The 26,999-nt window shown below is 37.1% G+C and overlaps 1 long non-coding RNA gene across 1 annotated transcript; it reads left to right on the plus strand.

Moving 5' to 3' along the window:
- Window positions 1-3,084: 3,084 nt before the first annotated feature.
- LOC126973653 (uncharacterized) lies at window positions 3,085-20,710 on the plus strand. Its single transcript, XR_007731396.1, has 3 exons — window positions 3,085-3,663; window positions 17,463-18,215; window positions 19,695-20,710. It is a non-coding gene; the product is annotated as an uncharacterized LOC126973653 (long non-coding RNA).
- Window positions 20,711-26,999: the final 6,289 nt, after the last annotated feature.

Genomic DNA, 26,999 nt, shown 5'->3' on the forward strand with positions numbered 1-26,999 from the left:
AATGATTAGTTTAAAATATACATACAAAATTTACTAATAGAACGTAATAAAGAACACATATTTTTTTGTAAATACTTTCCCAACATCTACCGATGTTTCTTTAGCTGAGGTCGACTCTATTGCCAACAGCGTCAAAATGGCGCATATCAAACAGGCACAAAAACACTTTGACAGCCGCCAGTCCAGTGGTATAAGAAAACGCAATTATTTCTTTACTTTTGGAATAGTGCATATAAGTTATGTAGCTGTACCTGCAACCAATAATATCAATTAATACACATGTCTAATATCTAACTTGTAACGTAATACCTTCGTAGCATTATAGATCGTAGAAATATAAATCGTGCATATTAACTGTAATAAGCGTATGCCGAAAGATTCGTTCTGAAAAGAACATTTTATTTTATATACCGTAATATTAGCTCTTATAAGAACCATTTTATAATGCTGTACATCAACTCATAGAATCATACAGATCACCAGTAGTCACCTCATCGAAGTACAAGCATCGTCACGTTCTCTCGAAGACCGCAGATATAGTAACGTGATCAGTCAAATGCTCCGCGTTACACAACCTCACAGAAAAGCCGAGCGTACTCGACTGAAGCGTCGCGGCGTCGATCACTATTCATTCAATTTTAATCAATGAGCGACAGAGTAGGTGCTAAATGCTCATTGACATCGGATGATCGAGGTTCGACGCGAGTTACACATGCGCGCGCTCGCTGGCCGGTTTACTGCGATAGCATTAGTTTTAGAGTGAGATAGAACACATAATATTCAATTCTTATTGAATGAAACGTTTAACTATTGGTCAAAATGTAAGCTTTAGTATTGGTGCGTATTTTCTAAACTTGTAAATATTTTTTAAGTAACAATTGTAATTGGTTAACTAGTTTTAAGGATTTTGTATATATATCATATAACTGAAGTTAAATATATCATCTTCCACATCTTCCTCACAGTCTTCATACTACTCAAGCTGTTGTTTTATTTAATCTCCAAACGCTCAGTCTCTAAAGTTAAATTGTTTTTGGAATTATTTTTTGAAGTCGGTTAATTTTTCAACTAATTTGTGTGAATAATATGCGAAGACCTACTAAACGTGCTGCTCATATGAGAATGCGCTGTTTTAATGAAATCAACGAAGTCAGGGAGATACGCCTACCTCAATAGAGGAAAAATCTACCTCAAGGACAACTTTAAAAGAGACTTGCAAAAGTCATGGTGCAATGCAGCAACGAAAGTAAGCGTATTGCAATATGATTACAGATAGTTAGAAATTCTGTCACAGACAAGCAGTAAAGTAAGTAAGCCGTTAAGAAGTTCCATTGATTATTAGATGACTCAAATATCCGGATAGCATATAAATATTCGGCCGAGTATCATTAATTTTCCCCTAAGATTTGAGGATATCTGTTACTTTGTTTTGGATCTCATTATCCAAGAAATAATTATCATTACATGCTTTCTGTTAATATGTTTAATTTATTTACTTTCCCAATCGTCTGTTGAGTATGTGACATTATGTCATACGATTTAATTCCGTGAAGGTTTAGTCAAAATAATAATATGACAACATCTAAGACTACTCCTGTGACCTGTCAAAACTATTGCTATCTAAAAGAGGCAGGCGGGGACTACTTCTATAGTGTCAATATTGTAAGAATCGAGTGAATCCAGCGTTGCCAGATGTACCGCTTTTCCGCTTTTTACACCGCCTTTTTGATAATGGATCCACCTTCCGCTTTTAACTGACGCGGTTCCGCTTTTTTGAAATTAGCTAGTTCCATGTCATGTTCAACTTTGAACAAGTTGAAAAATTTACTCGATTGAATGAATACTTCCAATCTGAAAAGACTGTTGTAACAGTAGTACACGAAAAAATGGTGACTTATGGAATGAATGGTGAGAGACGAAATTGGTGAACGGCTGTTCACAAATTTTCCTAACTTCGCGCTCACAGCTCTGTCAGTTCCTATTTCAAATGCAGATTATGAGAGGAAATTCTCAAAAATAAATAATATAAAAACTGACAAGCGAAATCTTCTAATTACACCAACAGTCAATGGAGTACATTTGGCGGACCAGGCTGTAACAAAAAATTAAGGCTGTTCCGAAAATTTCAAAGCTTCTCCAAACATGTTGGCAAAGATGACTGTCAAACGGATTTACAACATTTCAAAAGCAGAGGTCGAAGAGTCAGGAGACTATGCTGAGGATGTGTTTTCCATCGAATAAGGAGTAATAATAAAATTCCTTTTAAACACTCACATTTTTTATGATCACTGACATATTCCCTTTAATTTATAAAATCTCTTGCCCTGGTATGAATAAACATATAAAAAATAAAGCTTATGGAGAAAGAACAATCGATAATGTACCTATAATATATAATGTTTAAACAAAAAGTGTTCCGCTTTTTTTGTTGAAAATCCGCATTTTTAAGTATCCCTACCGCATTTTCAACTTTCGTATCTGGCAACACTGAGTGAATCGCTTATTCGTCACTCTTTAGTAATCGTAAGACGGTTAGAGGTAATAGACAATAGTTAAACGTATTGTTTAAGTTCTCTTTGGTCACAGAACGCTAATAATCTAACGAGGTTGAAGACTGAAGTACATAGTATTCTTTTAGTTTCCGGCAGTATTTCAAAGTCCAACATTTTATAATTACCATCTGGCAGCGATAACGATATTGCTTAACTTGTCCCTTGGTTGCTCTAGAATTCTGACTCTGTTACTCCTGTGTTCTTCAGAACAGTTTTAAAGAACCATACTTTATTTTTAAAGGCTTCATCCATAAACTTAATCAGTAGGTAGCTGTCTATTTTTGTTGTGCTTTGGTTTCCTCAATCCTCAAATACAGAACGGTTTATCATTGTGAAATTAAAATTGGCAGTTAATTTCCTATAATATTTTGCCACCGGCAACATCTGTGTTCTAGTATGTCTTCTCATGATCTGCTATATTTGCCAGTAATTTAATACAAACTCACTTGATATATTTCAAGTGGTAGTCCTAGCAGTACCAAGATTACTGTGTCACTTGTGAAATTTCTTCATTTTTGTAAGAAATCTGGTGTTCATGTCTTCCATTGCTTTTCTTAAGGCATCAGTGGTCAGGTTTTTATAGATATTATCTTAATTTTATCAGTGGGAATCATAACTGGGTGTACAAGAAGACAATTTACCTTTTTATGAGATGTTTCTGATCCTTGTATTATTTATTTACCTGTAGGAATTTAGGAATATTCTTTCTGTTCATCATTCTGAATATTCATTTATCAGTGTCATGTTTGTCATAGTGTCCCTCATTCATTCATCAATGTGTGTCACTCATTCATTGGGAATTAAAATTAAAAACCCGCACAGTCACAGTACAAGTACCGAAGGGGAAATAGTTTATTTGGAGCACAAGGCGCAAGAAAACCAAGAACTTGTCCTTCAACTTCGTCAAAACAAAGCTTTCGATGCCAAAGCCACAAGACTTCTATGCGGAACGCATGAATAGATTGCAGTCCAACAGAAACTTTAACGAACTTTAAACAGCTATATCAATTTCCAAAACACTGGTATTTCAGTAAAACACAAGACAATGAGTGGAAAGATCCAAAGAATATGCACTGCAAAGGGACCCAAACACAAACGACTTCGGAACAAGGTATGATGGAGTAGAGGAGCTGGAACAATTACTAGACGCAAACAATATCAACTGCTATACATTTGCAAAAGCAACGAGGGACCATCTATACGGTTGTCATGATTTACATTGATACCTCTCTATTTTCATTGCTTTTCCTAAAACCTATTTTATTGTTATAGTTCTTTAATTAGTTCTTCTGTCAGCTGTCCAGGTTCTGTCTTCATATAGTTCAGGTTTGTCACTCTCAGTTTTAGACCAGTGATCCTTTATTTGGGATCTTTCATCGGTTCTTCATATCATGTAGAAGGTGTCCACAGTTTTATTCATTCTTTGCCCTAGATTGATATATTATCTTCTATTTCCTCTATCTCATGAGATAGTCCATAAACGGATCATCACGATACTGTCAGCAGCTGTGCACACTTCAGCCAAATATTGTTTCGATGTAGTGTCAGTGTGATTTCATTCACTTTCTTGCTTGTTCCAGTGATTTGTCAAGAATGCCTTATATATATTTTTAATTTTTTAGTTATAATTCTACTCATATCTGGGGTTTTATCCTAATAAAAAATTCCTTTTCTGTACTGCATTACTAGAAAGACACCAACTGTGTGTGACATCATATATTTTGCAATATTACATCTAGAAATTAGTAAATAAAAGCAACAAATCCTTAATTAGTTAATTTTCCAATTAATCAAACATTTGATAAATTAATAAAACAATATTTTTGTTTATTATATTACCCCTTAATTGCACAATATCATATATACAGGGTGTCCCAAAACTCAACGATAACCTGGTACCGGGCGAGAGGCCAAGGTATACCAGTTATGAAAAAAATAAGAAAAAAAATCTATGTCACTTAGTCAAGCGATGACAGACATTTTTCGAAAATGTTAAAAATTTGACACCCTTTGTCGCATTTTTAGGTACTGTGATCGCAATTTTCACAATTTTACAGAGGTTTTTTTAATAATGTTATCTCAAATAACAGTGCTATTAATGGTAACCACAAATGAAAGTAATAATCATTGTTAACTAAGTAAAATAAATTAAATTTTGACGAGTTATGGTTTATAAAATTTATGTCAGTCAACTTTGACACTCTACGTTGGTAAAAAAAATGTACTACACTACCTATGGCAACTTTTTTTAAAAGATGGCCCATTTAGTCTAGATTTCAAAATAGTACAACACTTGCCAATAAAACTGCTATTTCGTATTTTTTGCGAAAGGAACTCGTGGAAAATTTAATCAAAGTAAATTATCGTAACACTTTATTATCCTAAAATTAAAGCAGATGCTCAAATTGTTTCCCTCCAGCACGAATACAAGCTCTGCATCGCCTCAGAAATGACCTGTTCACCAGTCTTGCAAATCTCCTGCATTGATTTCTTCTGATGCTGCATCAATTTTTGGCGCAATTCTGTTACATTTTGAATTGGTTTTGAGTAGACCTTTTCTTTTATGCATCCCCAGTATAAAAAAATCTACTGGATTCAGGTCTGGGGACCGAGGGGCCATGAAATTGGTCCAAGGCGTCCGATCCATTTACCGGGATATAATTAGTTTAAATATTCTCTTACAGGCCGGGCATAATGTGCTGGGCAACCATCTTGTTGATACCACATTTCTCTGTAGATGTTGAGTGGTACATCTTCTAGCAATGTCGGCAAATCATTTTGAAGAAAATGCAAGTAGGTGGCGCCATCTAAATTTTCAGTGAATTCAAATGGTCCAATTATTTGACCATTTAATATTCCTGTCCACATGTTGACTTTAAATTGGTATTGGGATCGTTCCTAACGCATCAAATGCGGGTTTTCCGTACACCGACTATGAAGGTTATGTAAGTTTAAATAACCATCTCTTTTAAATGTCGATTCATCAGTCCACAAAACTTTATTTAGAAAATCCGGATCTTCACGAATTTTCGCTTACATGGTTCTGCAGAAATCAACTCTGGGTGCGTGATCACGTGGTAACAAGCTCTGCACACGTTGTACATGGTAAGGATGAAAATCGTATCGTTGTAAAATTCGATGTGCGGTACTCTTCGCCACACCCGTTGCAATTTCAATCGCACGTACTGAGGTACTGGGGTCATTTTCAACTTCAGCGTCGTAGTTTCCTTGAGGTCTCCCACCAGATGTACGAGCACTGGGTAATCGTCCTTCCGATAATCTGGGTGCCGCTACACATTCGGGTACCTATCCCGATACAGTCGAGCTGCCGCAGAGGCATTACAATGGCACTCACCGTAGATAAGATACATATTTGCATATGCGGTGTGTACAAATGCGGCATGTTGTTCTCACACAGTTTGCACAGCACAAAGTCCAAAAAACAAAGCCAGAGTCGTCAAGTACGGATAGAGTATCAAGTCCAGGGTAACACAAGCCAAAGTCGATAGTACGAAAGTAGCACGATTACGAGAGATGCGCAGTAATCGAAGAAACGATGCGTACTAAATGTTATTGTTTAAATTTTATTATGAACGACTGATGAGTCGTTGTGAGTGAGACGGATAGTGACGTCTCGTTTTGACAAATACCATAACTACTTTCCATTTCTTTTTATCACTTTTGTTCATTACAAACAATGGAGACTTCGAACTTTTCAAACAAAAGAATATCAGGTATTTTTTTTACTGAGGGTGATCCCTACGCATAGCATACGAAATAGCAGTTTTATTGGCAAGAAAAGTGGCAAGTGTTGTACTATTTTGAAATCTAGACTAAATGGGCCATCTTTTAAAAAAAGTTGCCATAGGTAGTGTAGTACATTTTTTTTACCAACGTAGAGTGTTAAAGTTGACTGACATAAATTTTATAAACCATAACTCGTCAAATTTTAATTTATTTTACTTAGTTAACAATGATTATTACTTTCATTTGTGGTTACCATTAATAGCACTGTTATTTGAGATAACATTATTAAAAAAACCTCTGTAAAATTGTGAAAATTGCGATCACAGTACCTAAAAATGCGACAAAGGGTGTCAAATTTTTAACATTTTCGAAAAATGTCTATCATCGCTTGACTAAGTGACATAGATTTTTTTTTCTTATTTTTTTCATAACTGGTATACCTTGGCCTCTCGCCCGGTACCAGGTTATCGTTGAGTTTTGTGACACCCTGTATATATATATTTGTGCAAAAAAACATGTGCTAAGAAAATAATAATAATATCTGCTTATTTCTCCTCACAAAAGATCTCAACCTTATATACAGTCAAAACTTGATATAGCGACATTTAAGGGAACATATAGTTGCCGATGTTACATCTGATAGGTGTTTTAAGCAATACACATATATACAAGTACACTAGTTACATCATTTGTATAGTTATATTATCATGGGTATCTATCTAGTATAGGTATAGGTTATGTATGTGAACTTGTCAAATGAAATGTTAGAAAAGAAATAAAAATATTTATTAAGAAATAATTAGAATACAAAATGTACTTAGCTGCTTACAGTACGGGTTATAAGACTGCACTAGATTCTAAAGCAATCAGTCATTTTAGTCTGTTTTTTTTTAGCCCAGTCTCAAATATTCTTTGAATTTTACATTTCATTCTCATCAAGGTATGAGTATCATCAGTATTAAACTGGTTGTTAAAGGCAATAAATTTTTGCAAAACTGTTATAGCGATAAGAGCCTCGGAAATTGTTGTTGGCTAAAACTGTTCTTCAGGCTCTTGCTGGTCTTCTTCTCGTCGTCAGTGTTACGATTGTTACTTTCAGCTTCTGCAAGAATTTCTTCCTCAGTAGCTAAGGCGCACACGGCGACACTCATCTATTCCAATAAATTCCTCTATCTTAATTCTTTATTCTGTAGAAGTACATCTTTGCAACTGAGCAACTAATTCAGCAAGTGGTACGTTGTCATCTTCAATTGTAGATTGTATCATTCTCGCTAGCGGAATATCATTGTCGTCCTCCGCTTATGATGGAGAGATATCTTTGAAACCTGCATTGCGAAAGCAGTTGAGTATTAAGTCGTCTATGTGACCTTATCCCAAGCTTCCGATATCATTAGGATTGCATTCAGAACACTAAGTTGTTGTGTTTCACCTAATTTTATCAAAGCATCGTCTTCGCCGGATGTGCCTACAAATAATTTCTTCTTTAATTCTTCTTGATATATGTCGGTTTGTATGTAGATTTTTCATGACGGAAAGTTTCCATCCTTTTATTCGACCGTTGTTGACGGTTACTCTTCTGACGCGGCTTCTGTTGTGGTACGGCAGGTGGAAGTCCTCTTCCTCCTCGTTGCTGATGTTGAATTTTCCAAGAACCCGAAGGTTAACCGAAGTCTGTAGGATACATGTTTTTCATTGGATTGTTAAAACGCTCCATAGCACTGACATGACCGCCGGAAATCCAGACGGAAAATCGACTTCGAATCGAAAAGACTTAGTATCTTTGCTGTTTTCAATATTCTGTATCATTTGTAATACTTGAATTTTTCTGTATTTTGTTTTTAAAGCTTTTATCACTAGTTGTCATCAAATCAATTGGCCCGCCAGCCATCTTCGGTAAGTTACGTTCTAAATAGATTGCGATATCATTAAGATGATCCAGATCTCTTTTAAAGGCGGTGTTGTCATAGTCGTCGGGTACGATTTCGTCTGGGTTGAGGAGCCTTCGACAATCCCAACGAGCTCCTGGAGTTGGAATATTCCTGTAAAATTCTTCTCTAACGAGCCTAGGTGTATGTGGATCGTTCAAAGCGACAACAGTTTTCCGCAAGTTTGACAGCAATACGTTAGAACAATGAGGTATATAGCGCCCTCTTACATACTTTTCCTTCGGAAGTACGGGAAGATAAACATCTCCCTGATGCTTGAGAACGCCGATACAGTTTACAAGCCGATAGAATGGCTCTGGAACCATTGGAATATGCCTTATAATCTGTATGAGCGGATTCGAGACGTCCGTGTCATGGGTGTAGTGGGACAGGGGATTTGTCTTAGTGAACAAACCCTGCTGACGAGCAAGCCTAGCCTCAACTAGACCAAGACCTGCCCGGTAGACGCTGCAAACATCGACGTCAACTGTAGGTGTTAATTTGCTGACTGTCTTCGCAAGGTGTACGGCACCTGCTCCAACGCCACGGGTGGAGATTGATAGCGCAATGGCTTCTCTAGCCACCACTTCTCCAACGGATGGCAATGGGCCCTCGGCATTGGAACACCCTAAGAATAGTTGTTCACGGATATATATCTCGGCTGGCCTGAAATTCTTGGCCTTTCTTTTCACGAAAGTTGCCGGATCTCTTCGTCTCCTTTGAACCGCGCTTCTTCTTCCCCCTCTGGCTGGGGTCAGTACTGGCACTCTCCATGTTCGGTAAGCTATAAACGAAACAACAATAAGAGTTTGGTTGCTCCGTCGACCATGGGCTGTAAAACAGAGGTGACATTGGGCGGTAAAAACACAAGCTTTATGCATTTCAGATTGGAGACTACAGGGTGAGCGGGACAGTTGTCTACTAGAAGAAGAATTTTGTTTCCTCCAGTCTTCAATTCTGCATCCAAGCTACACAGCCATTTTTCAAAAATTTGCGATGTCACCTAGTGTTGTTTTCATATTATCTTTATCCACTTGCGTCAACAGGGTCAAACTTACTTATATCATATTATAGGTTGTTAAACAACCTTCAATTTCCTGACCTCTTATAGGCTATCTTCACTAGGGTCTCCATCTTGATACCTGGGTTGTCTATCAAAATTGACACTACCTCTCCTTCTGAGAGCCCTATATTCGACAACGTGATCTTGCGGGTCTTCCTTCCTTTGACCCTGGATGGGACCAGAATTCCGGTGCTGAGTTGTGAAAGAAGAGATTGAGAATTGGCCGTTAAAGACTTAATCTCATAATCAGGATTGCTTGACTTCGTTCTTTTAGGCACTTAGCCTGAAAAGCTACTCGTCGACTGGACATCCATGGCCTCCGTCCCATCATCTTTGGAGTCTTGTGTAGTGTTGATTCCAGATTCCTTGTTTTTATCGCAGTCTAGCTGGCAATCAATTATTTAACCCCCATCAGAAGGGCTCACAAAATAGCTGGACTGTGACGTAGCATTTATCCAGCTAATAATGTTTTTGAACATTCCAAGGTCTTGATCTGCCAAGGTGAGGGTAAATTGGGACTCATTGATTTGCAGAACAGATCTGATTTGATTCAGAGCGTCTTTGGACTTCTCTGACTGTCCAAGTAGCATCGGATCCTTGGCAGCTTCTTCCTCGGAGTCGGGTTCCAATGTCTCCATGCTTCCTTCACATACGTCCTCATCAGTCTGTTTGCTCCCCATGAATTCATATTCACCTCCGTCATCTGCGGAACCTGCGCTTGGAATCCAGCTCAAGACCTTAGCGGCAGCATGTGTAGCCTTGCTGAATTCTCCTCCCATCCGCGGCTCGCAAAGCCCCTCTTCCTCGTCTCGAATCTCAAGAACTGATTTGGCACACTCACTAAGAGCTGCGCCAAAGCCCTTCTTATCACACACCATCACCACACTGCTGCTCGTCTGTAAGTCTCGGATTCTCGGTCCATTGTCTATTACTGTTCATAAGCTAAGCCAGGCAAAGATTGAATGTTCTTAAAGCAACGCGGTTTTTTAGCTTTTGATATCACCAAACGTTTTCTTTTACATGAACCAGTCATGTTGCTGAAACCAAAATACAATCTTGTTTTGGACAACTTTCCGCCCTTGCATTCCTCGCCTTTGAATGTAAGTGTTTTGTCAGGGGTTAAATTGTAAAACAATCCTGTTTCATCAGCATTAAATTTCCTCTGGTGTGTATCCTTCGCACAGTGAAGGCAACTTATGAGAGAGCCACTCTTCAGACACTCCTTCAGGAACGCCAGCCGCTTCACCGCAAACTTTTCCTCCGTTGACGAGCACGAAAACGTTGTACCCAAGACGACGAACACTTAAAACTTTCCTTACTTATAATGCGAGCAAAGTTATTGGCTTTTTGTTGCAGAATCGGATCACTTATTGGGACGTTGTTTGCCCTCTGATGTTTAAACCATGTTAATAAAGCATCTTCTATAACTTTATGTTCACTTGTCCTCGCTCGTTTAACGTTTCGTTTCGTTTTCGTTTAACGTTAGCCGGATCCACACCGAACGATCCAAAATGGATCGGCGATCCTGTGATCCGCGATCCAAGATCGTAATGCGTGGAGCGTGGATCGTACTATGCCGATCCAACAGCAATCTTTTGTGATCCTGACTGACTGGTCCAACACGCTCCTGCCGATCCATACTGAATCAGTTAATCTTTGTCTGGCTATGGAGACACATGTGCAACGACGACGGTGACAAATAGCCGTAGCAGCAACAAGCTATATTTTCCTTATATATTTACGACAAAAGTTATGGAAACGACAAATACAGTATTGGATTAAAACAATGTTTACAAACCTGTTGGAATATGTGACTCGGCTTTACAAAGAGTTAATCGATGATGGAGCTGAAGCTAATTTTGCACGAATTACTGCAAATAATTTGACTTATTGTGTTCACTAGTGGAGAGCAAAATTAAAAAGAAAGGTACAAACTATCGTGATGCCATAACTGTTAAGGAAAGATTACTAATAACATTGAGGTTTTTAGCAAGTGGAGATTCTTACGTTAGTCTACAGTATCTTTCCAGAGTGTCCAAACAGTCTATATCAAAAATCATTCCTGAGTTTTGCGAAGCAATAATCGACGTTTTGAATGATTATGTAAAAGTAAGTGTAATTATATACAGTGAAACCTGGTTAAGTGAGACATCAAGGGACCTGCAATGTCGTTTCACTCATAGAGGTATTCCACTTACCCAGTATCTCAGATATACAGGTATAAATAAATATCTGTCTCATTTACAGAGGGTTCCATTAATAGAGGTGAGAATACAGGTTATTTCAGTTATACAGGTGCGATCATTAAATAAAATAACGTGTTATGTATGTAAATGAGTTTTAATAAAAAAAATATTATGTACTTAAAGGTAATCATACAAATGTAATCAACAAAAATATTCAAGCACGTTTTTACACGTAATATGTATATACGAATATGGAAACAGAATGTATCTAAATCTGTCATTTTAGTTTGTCGTTTGGAAGTATCAGCCATCAGATGTTTTTCGATATTATAAATTTTATCAAATATGCTTTGGTCACCAATTGATGACATTTCAAAATAACTGTGCAATGTTTCTAGTGCTTTTACTGCTTCGCGTTTAGAAATTTTTACTAAATTTACTTCCGCGCTCATTTCATCGTCTTCTTCTTCATTTTCCAATGAAGAAGACGAGAAGGCATGAACAATGTCGCTTTCATAAAGTTCTCCTGAAACTATTAAACCGTCATTGACGTTTATAAAATCTTCGAATGTTGGTTGTTGATTATTGTCGTTGCTGATGGCTAAGTTCCAATCTTCAGGATCAGTTTCTAAATTTTCGTCCTCCTCTTGTAAGCTTTCAGCTACAGTTACTTCAGATTTAAATCCAGATTTTTTAAAGCAGTTTGCTATAGTAGTTTTGGTCACAGAAAACCAAGCTTTCCTAGCAAACCTCATCGCCTGACGAACATCGATTTGTGGGCACTCATTGTCTTCTATAGATTTAATAACATGTGGAATTTGTGGGTAGAATAAGAATGAGTAAACAAACAATGTTATCTATGATGATAAATTGAAAGAACAAATCCCAGATATAGAGGTTTACCTCGTCCCACTAACAGAGGTAATTCAGTGCCAAAGTGTTGGGACCTCAGCATGAGTTCCAGTTATGGAGGTTTCTCACTTATCCAGGTCCCACTTAACCAAGTTTCACTGTAAAAATTTAAATCTTTATTTCAAACTTACATAAAAATTACATATTTTCATTAAATTGGTGGTAATTGTGGTATTTGAGCAGCCTGCAAAGTTGTCGAAGAAGTAGAAGATGATGATGGAAGCGGAGTTGTTGATTCTGAAGGGTTTTCTGTATATGATGAAGTTATAGAGTTATATTCATAATTTTCTGGTCTGTATCTGCCTTGGTTAGCTTCAAAAATGATTTGTGATATGGCATGTTTTACATAAGATAACGTTTGTGATCATATTTATGGAGTTCGGTAGATATGTAGTGTCCAAAAGCAGTGTATGAATCTTTTTCTGGTTGTTGTGGTTGAGCACACTGCTGAAGTAGTAGAAATTATATTATATCTTCGGTGCTATGTGAAGAAGTTTTTTTTTTATTTTTATTGCGTTTTTGGGTTTGCACACTGTATTGAGTTTTTTGGGCAGCAAGTTGTTCAGAAGGTTCAGTTGATTGAGTGTTTTGGGCAGCAGGTTGTTCAGAAGGTTCAGTTGATTGAGTGTTTTCTACAGCAGATTGTTCAGAAGGTTCACTTGATTGAGTGTTTTAGGCAGCATGTTGTTCAGAAGGTTCAGTTGGTATACTCTCTTGCATTTGACTAGGAAAGTAGTCACATTTTAAACATGATATTATTTAAAGAATAATTAACAATTTCAACATGATATTTTAGGCCCTGCCTACAGCAAATTAAATTTTTAAATGCTCAAATTGTCTACCGTTAGCTCTAATGCACATTTCACAACGTCTTCTGATATTATTCCTAATTTTCCTTAACACGTAACTACTGGTAGCCATTGTTTTAAGTTTATTAAAGGCTTCAATGATTTTGCTTCGCAGATCCTTTTTTTTTATGGAATAGGAGGACAAACGAGCGTACGAGTCACCTGTTGTTGTTCCTCTACGGTATTTACATCACGAGTATAGACCTCATTCTTAATAAAGCCCCACAAAAAGAAATCTAATGGAGTAAGATCCGGTGACCTTGCGGGTCACCGACGAGGACCATATCGGCCAATCTACTGCTGTCTAAACATTCCAGTAAGGAGTTCTCTAGCACTCACCACAGAATGTGCAGGTGCTCCGTCTAACTGGTACCATAACTTTTGGTAGATATCCAGAGATAATTCGTCTGTGTATTCCGATAAGGGGCCACGGAGGAGATTCAGAAACTTGTTCGCTGTGAGGTTACCTTCAATGAACACTGGACCAATTATTTTATTTCTGTGAATCGCAGCCCACACATTCAAGGAAAAACGGTATTGGTGTGAAGATTCTCGAAACTAGTATGGATTTTGCTGGCTCCAATAGCGGAGATTTTGTGTATTCCAGATTCTATTACGCGTAAACGTGCTTTCATCTGTCCACATTACATTGTAGAGAAATTCAGGGTCATCCGCTATTTTACTTAGTAACCAACGGCAATAGTCTTCTCGGATTGGTCTATCGTGTGGTAACAACGCCTGAACTTTAGAAAATTTTTATGGTCGCCGTTTATCTTTTTTCAATATTTTGAGTACCGTTTTGTGATGCACTTGAAACTGGCGCGCGGCCCTCCGCAGACTTTCGGGTAAAATATGCTAAAATTCTTTGTTCTAATAGCACTGCTATTTCTCGTGGAGGAACACCCTCGCGAAGCGGGACCAAAGGCTGATTTTCCCGTATTATTTGAACTGCTTGTACAATAGTGCGGGCATGTGTCGGGCATCTTCGGATCTCACCATATCTTTGATTATAAGTTCTCACAGCTAGCGCGGCGTTTTGTTGACACCATAAATCAAAATCATATCGGTGTACTCCATAGCCGTGTAATTGAAACGGGGCATTGTGATCTTAACAAATTATCACTGACTGATATCACAATATTGTTTGTTTACCGCACATGTGGAAGGCACCGCCTTCCCAAATCTATCACTAGGTACTTATTTTAAGATCATAATCGTAATATCAATGTCAAATTTTACACAAAAACAACAATGTGCGCGCCTAACAACGTATTTTAAAAAATGAGTTCTCATAAGGGTAGCTAGTCACGCACTGGTGGACTATGGGTAGGTAACCGGTTCTCTTTCTGACATACTAATTCTTCCTATTGCGGAAGTGAATACAATCTATTAATTCTGTTTATGCATAAAACATGTCAAATTGGCAATGTAGCATTTCTCTGTCTGTTAATACTATGCCGACGACCATACTAACAGAGCAGCTCGGAAATAGCTTTTTGCTAATAATAATAGGAATCTTAACTTTTTAGTAATAAGGTCCAAATTTAAGCAACAATATTGTGTTACTTCTAAGTAACCGATGTGTTCTGAGACGCACATTTTATTTTGTATGTGGTTTACGCATGTAGGTAAATCTAAATTGTTATGGTCCGCCTAGGTGAATAACCTAATAAACGAAACTTGCGAAATCGTATTGTATTTACAGCATGTGTTAAAATTATAAAAGTGAAAATAATTCACTGTGGCTATACCGTTCAATGTAATTTGATGAAAGTTGGTGTACGAACTACTGTCATGATACCCAATATGGGATTCAAATTAAAGTCATAATGTCGTCACCACCTTGTATAAAAATAAAGCATTTTATTTCTTTTAATTTCTCATTCAAGTCATTCTTCATATACTTTTTGACAGTTGTGGATATACGGAATGGGAAAAAATAGGATTGGGGGCTGAATTTCCGATATCAACATGCTGTCTGCAAAAAATAATTACGTGGTACCTATTAATATTTTTTTTTTAAATGATATAGTACAAATAGGTAAATTCTTCTAAAAAATTACTATTAGGTTACAATGCCATAAAAATTAGTACACCTTACATTTCACCAAAGATAAGTGTTTTAGCAATACAAATTCATATATTGAATAATAATGATAGGAAATAACAAATATAGGCAAGTTAAATTCAGACAATTCCTCCACTGTCACTGAACCTATGATTCTCAACACTCATTTAAAGAACATGCTTATTCAACCCTCCACCAGTTGCTGCTGTATTTCTTCTAGACTGTGTCGTTTCGTTTTCTCCATAAACTTCATCCAATGCTTCAAATAAAATGAAATCCATACTTACAATATAATTTCTATTGGAGATGTTTAGGAAGGTCTAATGTCTAAGGTCCTTTAAGGACCAAGGGCAATGTGAGAAAGCAAGCAAACAAAACTAATTTATGTGCTTAATATAAACTAACTCTAAGCCAGTGTATATACATTTTGGCACATGGATACTCTTCTTCGTGCAGGCATCAACAACAGTTGAAATAGTTGAAATATCACCTTGATATATATATTCATCTCCTGGCACGTCAACTTCGCGACTCGTTCCATCAACTTGGCGCGTTTTCTTTCTGGTAGTCGCCACAGCTCTACGACTAAAGGTTGCTTGAAGACGGGAAGGTGCTGCGTAACTACATATTGCACAAGGTTTCGCTCCGTAACTATTCCACTCAAAGTTAACGAGGAAACTTTTCGGCAACCGGTTTCCAGCACGTGTCAACAAATTACTGTATGCATGTACATCAGTCTGTAATGCAGCGACGCCGTATCCATCTGGCCAAATCAAATCAGCGTTTTGGAGTAGCGGCCCAACTCCCTGTGCGTCTGTCCACCTCGCGGCAGGCAGGGGATTCAGAGCATAAAAGCTCCTACGATGTAACTCTTGTGTTGCCGGGTCACTCAAACCAATTAGAGCCTGACGTATGTTGAATGGCGTTAAGTAGAGGGCGGCATCATGTCCGTAATCTAACCTTGGTCTGGAAGATACGAATTATAAGCTGTTTCTCCTTCAATCGTTCCAACGGTACAAATTATATTGTACATGCTTATGGTACCTGGTTGACAGTTTGTAATACCTGCCTATACTCTTCGTTCATCACAAATCTTGATGACAAGGGGAATGATTCCTCCTTGCGCTGAACGTATCTAGCATAACAGATTTTGTAAGCTAGCACGAACAGTGAGACTCGATAGTTTTGATAAATGGAACAGATATCTGCCACTGTCTGCTGGTTCCACGCACTAGTCAATCTGCTATATTCGGCGGCAGTTGTAAATCCAACGCCACGGGTGGTGATTGGAAGAGGGATCGCAGGCGGTTGGACAGTCATCATCATCGATTTCAAGCTTTGCTCGAGTTGAGTCGAGTCTTGATTGAAGACACCTAGTCTCTTCATTGCTGCTTCGCGCAATGGATTGATGAATTTTTGATTTGCTGAGGTCACGAAAGCTTTAGTTGATCTTGCTTTTGCACCTTTACCACGGGATTTCTTATGTGTCGAATTGTTAGCTGATTCACTTGCGTTGGGGTGTGCGAGCTGTTAGGATGGACGCTCTGGACGCCTTTTTAAAAAAACACTTTTTGACTCCCGAATTACTTTAATTTCCACACACAATTTTATACAGAACTTACTCACAAGACCGAGTGTAGCCAACTCTCTGCACCGCATTGCGGCTATCGCTTTTATATAAAATTAATATGTTAACTCGGCAATTTACCTCATATGACAATTGTTCATAACATCCCCCTAAAAGACGGAAATATATCTAAGAGATAATCGAAGTCTCCATGAAACAAAATAAAATTCATTAAACAAAATCAATGTTGAATAATTACTATTATATCTCAAAACTTAATCTTTGACCAAAGCTCATGGAGTCTTAAATTTGAGTAAATTAACTTATTTAAATATCAAAAGTAAAATTACAAATAATTAGAATCTATATCAAAGTAATCGAATTATTAAAATCTACCCAAACCTCAAAAATAAATTTATAAACTAAGTTACTTCTAATACAAACTTATAGTTGTATGTTTGGTTAAGCCTAGAAATATAAATAAAATGTTATCATAAATTAAAAATAGAATGAAAATAAAAATCAACTGAATTAAACTATCTAAGTTTCTATGTGATCTAAAATGAACTTTATGCTTTTTAATTTCTATTTTAGGAAGGCTTTTAATCGAATCCTTGTCACATTCATCTGAAACGTCTGTCAATTCAATCGCAGTGGAACTTGACGTTATTGTCCTTTGGACTTTCTTATTATTGCATTGATCAAACAACCTATCAATTATCTATATGGTAAATTTAGATCATGATTACTATAACATTTCTCAAATTTTAATCCAGTCTCCATGGGGGTGCTGGCTGGCTTACAATCTGTCATGTTAAAACGGTCTAACACCCTACGAATGTATTCTGACTGATCTAAAGAAAACATACCATTCTTTCGACATAGTCGCATACTAAGGATGTGATGGGCTGGCCCTAAGGCCTTGGCCACACTAGACGGAAATTCCGTCGCCGAACTTTCGCGGCGGTCAATCCGTTCTATGCGATACCAGCCACACTGTATTTCAGTGGCAGATCATCAGTCGGCTGCCTGCGCTTATACGGTGTGGTCGTAATTCGTGATGGATCCGATAGAAGTGATAGCTATTTATGAGGCATTAGAAGAAGAAAGAAGAAGAAACCGTAAATATTGGGTTCATCCCCTAAATACTCTTCGACTAGAAATTGGGCAATTTCATACCCTGTATATGCAACTAAGACTTAATCCAGATAAAGCATTTGAATATTATCGTATGTCCATACAATCATTTGATGTATTGCTGAATTTAACCAAGGACTATATTACCAAGGAAAATACAAAACTTAGAACAGCTGTACCTCCCGAAGAAAGGCTGACCGTTACATTAAGGTAAGATACATTTTAAGTAAATAACGCCCGATTTCTGAATTGAGTATTCCAGCTGAGAACAACTTAAATATCGTTCTGTCGCATTGAAATCTTAACAAATGAATGAGACAAAACGATACTTAAGTCGTTCTCAGCTTGAATACTCAATTCAGAAATCGGGCGTAAGTATATGAAATGAAACAAATTATTGATTAACTACTTAACTTTTTATTGAATAAAATTTCAACTATAAATTTTTTATCGAATTAAATTGCCGCAACATGTCCTGTATTATCTTAATTAAGAGAACCTTTTCTGTAATAGTTCATCTAATTCCTCCATTGAGTGTGCTGTTTCAGTTTCAGCTTTTCAATTTGACGTACTTGGATTTGGTCTGGTGGAGGAGGTGACTGTATGGTCTCGAATAGGAGCTTGCACTGTTTGTATTCGAAGTATATCCTTGGTACACCGGCGTTGACGCATATATTGTAGGTGTATTATATGTTGTAGGTGATTGTTCGTGTGTACTATAGCCAGGATGGTTGTAAGAATACGTTTCATTATGTGACATGTTAAATGAGTTACGATATTTGACTTTATAAATCAAATTCATCACTTCGATTCTGAACTCAAAGTTATGTCTTTCATTTAGGCTCTTAATTTGAGGAAGTAAAGAAAGTAAAAATTTCGTATCGGCATCTTTTTCGGCTGCTTTAGGTGATTGTTGCTTTTTATTCATTGCTGTAATTAAAATCTGTTGAAAGGCTGTCATTTTAGGTTTTTTTTTTTCATTTGAGAGTTCCCTGAAACTTCAGTTTGAGGTGGAACAAAATTCTCAGTTACAGTTTCTTGTGCGTTTGCATTTCTTGGTGGAGTGTTTGTATTAGTTGATATTTCATCACAAGAATTTTCATTTTGGTCATTATCACCTGCCAGAGCGCTTATGTTCCCCGATGACGCCCGAGAGTCTTTCACCACATCCAAGAATCGCAGCAATTCAAAGTACGAGTTTTTACGTTTCTTAGGTGCTGCACTTCCACTTCTTGTATTATCTTGTTTTTTTTCTTTTACGTAATAATATCTTAAGTGCTTCCATTTTTTTTGAAGTTCATCCACTGTAAAATTAAATTATACAAGTATCAACAAAATATCGAAATAACTTAGCTTAGGGTGATATAGCGCCGATAGTGGCGCCCCTAATATAAAATAATTAATAATACATGTAATATGAAAAATCCGCTTCGTTGACCCCCTCAATACTATATTTAACTATGTTTTCACATAGTGTATTAGCCACTTTTCTGTTTATACGCCGAAGGTGAAAGTTGGCATCATTAGTAAATTATGTGTATCGATGCGAAACATAGTTAAATGTAGTCTTGAGGAATTGACCGAAGCAAATTTTTCATAATTTTGTATATAAATGTTTATTAATTATTTTAAATTGGGGGAGCCACTGGGGAGAAAACGTGATGATGCTGAACGTTTTTTTTGTTTCAGGTATTTGTCTACCGGAATGAATTTTAAAAGTTTATCTCACGATTTTTTGATGGGACGATCGACTATTGCAGAAATAATAAAAGAAACTTGTGAAGTAATTTGGAAAGTACTGCAACCACTTGAAATGTCTGAGCCAAATAAGGAATCGTGGTTAAAAGTGGAAGAAAAATTCCGTAAATACGCAAATTTTCCAAACTGTTTAGGAGCCGTGGATGGTAAACATATAAGAATAATTAATCCTGACAACAGCGGATCTACCTATTTTAACTATAAAAAGTTTTTTTCAATTGTTCTTATGGCAGCCGCAGATTTTCTAATTATTGCTTCATTTTTATCGATGTTGGATCTTTTGGAAAAGAAGCTGATAGTAATGTATTTAGAAGTTCAAATTTCGGACAGAAACTTTACCATGACATGTTAGACCTACCCGAGGATAAAATACTCCCAGGTACTACCAGCCCAGCACTACCATTTGTACTGGTAGCTGACGAGGCTTTCGCTCTACATAAACATGTTATGCGACCCTACCCCAATAAAACATTAGACATAGAAAAACGTACGTTTAACTACCGCCTATCTCGTGCAAGGCGTTATGTGGAATGTGCTTTCGGCATATTGAGCAACAAGTGGAGAGTTCTTCACACGGCCATACTTGTTAACCCGGATTTTGCTACAAAGATAGTAAAAACAACATGTGTTCTTCACAACTTTCTACGGAGACGAGACGGTTTGCACTACAATGACGAATTGTTAACTACATTACCCAACTGTAATACATCTAGACCCTGTAATGCCATAAACGCGAGAGATTTATTTAAAAAGTATTTTATGGAAGAAGGTAAACTAGAGTGGCAACACAACTTCACTTAAGTAGGTAAGGTTACTGATATAATCATTGTTCAGTAGGTTTATATGAATGATAGTTTCAATTAGTACCTACATGCATACGAATACTTATACTTAGATATACCTAGGTATTCGAAAATTAATAAAGTGATAAATTCACCAAGTTCTTGCTGTTTTTTTTCTATTTCACTATCCCAATTGTCGTAAAATATTTTCGCAATCTCTTCCCATGCTCGTTTCTTTGCATTTATATCCGGCTTTTCTCTAGAGTCCCAAAGGCAAACTCTGTTTTGCACTTCTATAATAAATCGTTCAGTGTCAAACATCCTGTGCGTGCGTCGTCACTGCGAGTTATCCGCTGAATGTGGCGCGTCGCATACAAATACCTGTAATGCGACGTTGCCGATCGTCTTATGTTGACGGAAGATCAGTGCGCGGACGACCGAGCAGACGCGAACGAGTGAGCAGTCCGCTATCGTCCGCGACGGAACGACCGATCTTCCGCATAGTGTGCCCGATATTTGTATTTTATATGCAATAACATGTATTGGCGTTCCGCCGCGGAAGTTCGGCGACGGAATTTCCGTCTAGTGTGGCCAAGGCTTTAATCTTTCATCTCGAACTGAGTCATTATCTGCTGTTTAATAAAAGGTTTCTCTTTATGGTTATTAGTAAACAAAATAATATCTTCAACATAAAGAGCCAAGATTGTCATGGTCCCATCATCATGATTCTTAATGAATACACATGGCTCTGAGGAAAGTTTTCTAAAACTCATTTTGTTTATCAAAACAGATTAATACTTAATCTGTTGTTTGAGACCATAAATTGCTTTATTCAAGCGATAGACCATATGGGGCTTTTCTTTATCTTTTTTTTTCCATGTAAAGTAACCGTCATGAGAAGCTATAAATTTTGTAAACAAGTGTTCAGGAGTTCACAACATTTGGACGAACAAAAAAAATGAATTTGTTTAAGATTTAATTAATTATTAATTAACATATATTATTTAAGAATAATTATTCGTCAGATTCAGATGTTTCCATTTCAGTGTCAGAGTCAGTGACATGTATCACGAAGCTGTCTACAGTTTTATCAATCATCTCATCGATTTTGGAATAAAAATTATCTTCTTCCTTGATAACATGTTCCACACAACGCTTCCAATTTTCCGAAGTAATCTGCTGCAGTCCCTCTTGTAATAATTGTTTTACCTCGTCAAATTGAAAATTTGTATTTTTGCGAGCAACATATCCTTTTACGTTGGCCCAAATTAGCTCAATTGGATTAAGCTCACAATGATATGGCGGGAGTCTCAATACTTAGCTCGTCCACTACATATGTTTTAAAATTGTCTTTAACATTTTTTACTTTTAGCAGTAATTCAGTCGTAATTTCATTGTCGTCGTAAGAAATATTCTTACTTACAAGCCAATTTTTTATATCATTTTTTTTCCAGGCAGTAGTAGGAATTCTTTCAAGACGCCTTGAGTGGTATGGTGCATTGTCCATTACCACTACTGTATTTTCTCCAAGTTTTGGGAGAACGTTTTCAAACCATTGTTCAAAATGTGTTGCATCCATTGATTCATGGTAATCTCCCGTCTTGCATTCAAATATATTTTCACCGCCTTCTACAAAACCGTTCTCATTGCCGATATGGGTAATTATTAATCGTTTACCTTTTGACGTTGGCGCACCAATGCTAAGTCCTTCTAGGAAAGCCTGCTTCTTACTTTTAACTTGTTTGTCTACCCAAGTTTTATTTACGGTATATCCTGTAAAAACAATTAAACATTTGTTAATTAGCGTCTTGCGCAGTAAAAGAGTTGAAGTATATAGAATCTGGAAGAGTGACAGACCGCAGCATTGAATACAATTTGTCAATAAACAATACTATAATTCAATCTCAGCAGGAAGTTGCTTCTGCTTTTGAGAAATTTTTATCTGACATTCCAGTTTCTATCACAAGCACTCTTGTCTCCTCCACCAGTGTTGCTGAGTCACTTCTTCTGGAAAATGTTAAAGAATGCTAACAAACTCTCAATTTTAGTTTTGTTAGCCCTGGAGAAATAATTAAAACTTTTAAGTCTCTCGACATGAAAAAAACTGCTGATATATGGGGCATTTCTGTTAAAATAATAAGCTCAATAATTGATGTCATAGCACCATATCTTGCAATAGTCTTTAATAATTGTATTAGTCGTGGCGTGTTTCCTGACCTTCTGAAACATAGTAAAATTACACCAATATTTAAGTCGGGTTGCTCTTCTGACCCGAATAACTATCGTCCTGTGTCGGTTTTGCCGATCCTTAGTATAATTTTTGAAAAAATAATTTTAAGCCAAATGCTTACTTTAACTCTCATAAGTTACTTCATTTGAAACAATTTGGCTTTACTAGGGGACGTTCAACAACGGATGCAGGTGTTGAGCTAATCAAGAATATTTTTGATGCCTGGGAGGAATCGCAGAATGCACTTGGCATATTCTGTGATTTATCTAAGGCTTTTGATTGTGTTCAACATTCAACGCTTGTCAGGAAGCTATACCACTATGGCATAAAAGGAACTGCGCTCGATCTTCTGACTTCATATCTAAACAATAGAATTCAGAGGGTCGACGTGAATAGCAAGAGATCTCCTGGGACTCTTCTCAGTATGGTGGTACCACAAGGGTCTATTCTTGGACCGTTCCTCTTCCTTATCTATATAAATGATCTTCCTAATCTTATAGAGAAAAAACATAAGGTAGTATTGTTTGCGGACGACACTGACTATGTATGACGAAGTGAACCGTGTACCACCGTGTACTGGTTTAGCGCTAATAACCTATTGTTAAATAGCAAGAAAACTAAATACATTAAATTTACCGTACCAAATGTCAAAAATGTAAATTCAATTGTTTTGTTAAACGGAGAGGTGATAGAACTGGTGGAATCTGCTATATTTCTTGGCATAACTCTAGATTCCAAATTACAATGGGGCCCCCATATTGAAGGATTGGCGAACAGACTTAGTTCTGCAGCATACGCGGTTAAAAATATTAGACAATTAACTGACATAGATACGGCGCGACTAGTATACTTTAGTTATTTCCATAGTATTATGTCCTATGGTATATTGCTAACCTAGGTCCTAAAGAATCATTGGGAGCAAAATTCAAAGAAATTAACATTTTGACTGTTGCTTCTCAATATATTCTTTATAATGTAATGTATGTTCATAGGCACATAAGTGAATTTGCCAGAAACTGTCATAACCATAATGTTAACACCAGGAACAGACATAAACTTAATATTCCTACTACTCGGCTAAGTCGTGTTAATAATTCTTTTGTGGGGCGATGTATATGCTTTTAATAAGTTTAATTGTACAATATTACTTTGTAAACATATTTATCGATGAAAAAAAAAAGCCCGCTGAGTTTATTGCGCCCATTCTTCTCAGGTCTGAGGCATTCATTTTGGAATGGGTGGTAGTTTTTTTGACTTTCAATAAGTGATGTCACATCCTATTTTGAATAAAAATATTTGAATTTTGAATTATTATTAATACACACTTGTGATAGCCCTTAAGAACTAATGTCTCAAGGTCGGCGGCGCGTGGGTTATATTTTGCAAATAGATTTGCAGTATCACATCACTTCACGGTAAAGGCGACGGTATTTGCTTACAATCAGGCGAACCGTATGGTAGTCTGCCGTTTCACTGCAATAAAAAAAAACACACTAAAGCCTCGATGACACTGGGCTAGTTTTCAAGCTGCTAGTCGGCGAGTTCGCGAGTAGCTTGTAAACTTGCTCCGTGTCATTGAGCTTTTTACAATCTGCTTTTAAATATCCGATTGTAAAAAAGCTGCTTGAAAAAATAGAAAGCCGGGCTAATTTACTAGCAATTCGCTGGCGTGTTGGCCTGTAAGCTAGTCAACTAGCTGTGTGTCATCGTCGCTGCTAGTGAACTAGTTGCGAGCACCTTTTTGTGTTTTGGACTTTTGGCAGTTCAAGCTAGGTATGTCGAAGGAAGTAGTTCGCGCGGGAGCAGTTATTTTAGCTCATGTTATGAAGAAGTATTTACAACAAAAACTGAAGAAAAAATGTAAACAGAAAAGAAAATGGGTAAGATCGTGGATAGAAAAACGTGATGAATATGGTGCTTCCAGCGGTTTATTAAGAGAGTTGAAAGATCAAGATCCTTTGGCCTATAAAAATATGTTGAGACTGAACAGTTCCAAATTTGATGACTTACTGCAAATGGTAGACGGAATGTTTAAAAAAAATGATACGACAATGAGACCGGCAATACCAGTTACGAAATTGGAAATAACATTACGTTATCTAGCCACGGGCTATTCTTTGAAGTCTTTAGAGTACCTGTTCAGTGTTCCGGAATCAACTATTTCGAAGTTTTTACCCGAAGTGCTAACAGCAATTTCTCATGCCCTTCGACCGTTTATTCAGGTGAGTGAAAATAAAATTACTACAAAATTAAACACCAGTTTTATTAGACAATTTTATATTTGATGACAATTTATACGTTTCCTCCAAATGCATTAATTATGGCCTGCTGTAAAACATCTCCATCGTCATTTTCATTGTTCAACGATGAGGCACTAGTCGAAGTAAAAGAAAATTGCGAGTCTGCACTTTCGACAGAACATGGGGCCTGCTGATCTAAAGATGACAGCTTAAAACGAATGATGCAGTTTTGAATTTCCTGTTGTAGCAAGATGGCTTGTCGCTGTGGCAGAAGACGGAGCTCAGATGCAACAAATTTTCCGAACTGGTCATACGGCTTCTCATCTGATGACTCCTTGGCAATTTCATCAAATTTTTTAATAGCTTGTGATATTTCAGTAGGTGTATCTTCGAATGCTGGTCGTTTTTTAGATCTTTTGTTTGACGTCGAGGGTGGTCCCATTTTTTCAGGCGACTTCTTCTTAGGACATTCTTCTGAGAAGACATCGTTGTCGTTCCTAGAAATTAAATTGAAATTTAACTTTGAATTGTTCTTAGGTCCCAAAACAAGCTGATGAATGGAAAGAAATCGAAAATAAATTTCTTCAGCGGTGGAATTTTGATGATGTTTTGGTGCAATCGACGGTAAACACGTTATCGTCAAGAGGCCTCCGTGTTCCGGTTCAGTTTATTTCAATTATAAAAAAACCTACAGTATAATATTATTTGCTATGGTTGATGCTAATTACTGTTTTATTTACATAGACGTAGGTGCAAATGGACGAGCTAGCGATAGTGCAATATTTAGAGATAGTACATTGAATATTGCGATGGAAAACAAGACTCTTGGCTTGCCTGAATACGGTGTTATTATTGGAGATGATGCTTTCCCTTTGAGGACAAATCTTATGAAACCGTACAGTAAAATAGGTCTTAGTGCTGCCGAAAAAATATTTAATTATCGTCTTTTCCGTGCCAGGCGAGTCGTAGAAAATGCCTTTGGCATACTTGTATGGCGATTCAGAATATTTTCAAGACCGATTGATTTGGCGCCTGAAACTATCGATAAAGTCATTTGGACTGCTTGTTGTCTTCATAACTGGCTAAGAAAGACTGATCCTGGTAACTACATGCCACAACAAGCAGTAGATGGAGAGGACTTGAATACGGGAAATATCACACCTGGACTTTGGAGGGAAAATCCTAATAATATGCAGCCCATTAATCATTTACGTGGAAATCACCACAGTCGAGCTGCTGAGGAGATCAGAAGAGCATATGTTACCCATTTCATAGATGAAAATCCGCTACCGTGGCAGTGGGAGAAAGCTGGAATAACGGTCTATTTTTTTTTAATATAACATTTAAAATACTCACGTGGTTTGATTTGCTCCTTCGTGTGGCCACAACCTCTGCCAAAAAATTCGCTTCATTGAACCATACCAACTTTGGTGTGTTTACTTCCTCAGTACCACTTCACGAGTGTTCCACTTCATTTTTCAGCTTAAAATTTAAACGAAAAATGCAGACAGCACGCCACACGGCCACACAAAACAACACGTGGTTTCAACTCGCTGGCTAGTTCGCTACTGAGCGAGTAGAAAGATTTACGTGTCATCGACACTCGCTTACTCTCTCAGTCGCTGGCTTTAAACTCGCCGACTAGCAGCTTGTAAACTAGACAAGTGTCATCGAGGCTTAACCTGCATTCACCCATGTCTCATCCATGTAAAATATCTGGCGATTTTGTTGTCTATAGTCTTTAATAGATTTCAAATATTTTCACCGCCATATTGTTATGTCATCTCTATCAATAAGTGCGTTATTTCGCTGTCGTTTTATATATTTAAAGTTTAAATGCTTTATTAGCCGCCTGAGAGTTGTTTTGCTAAAATTTGGCAAATCTTGATCGTCATTGACTGCCTGAAGAATCTTGGGAATTGTTGGTAATTGGCCATTAAAAAAGAAACTGTGAATTTTTTTCCTAATTACGGATTTATCAAAA

Source organism: Leptidea sinapis, chromosome 29, assembly GCF_905404315.1.
Source record: "Leptidea sinapis chromosome 29, ilLepSina1.1, whole genome shotgun sequence".
In the NCBI taxonomy this organism is placed as follows: domain Eukaryota; kingdom Metazoa; phylum Arthropoda; class Insecta; order Lepidoptera; family Pieridae; genus Leptidea; species Leptidea sinapis.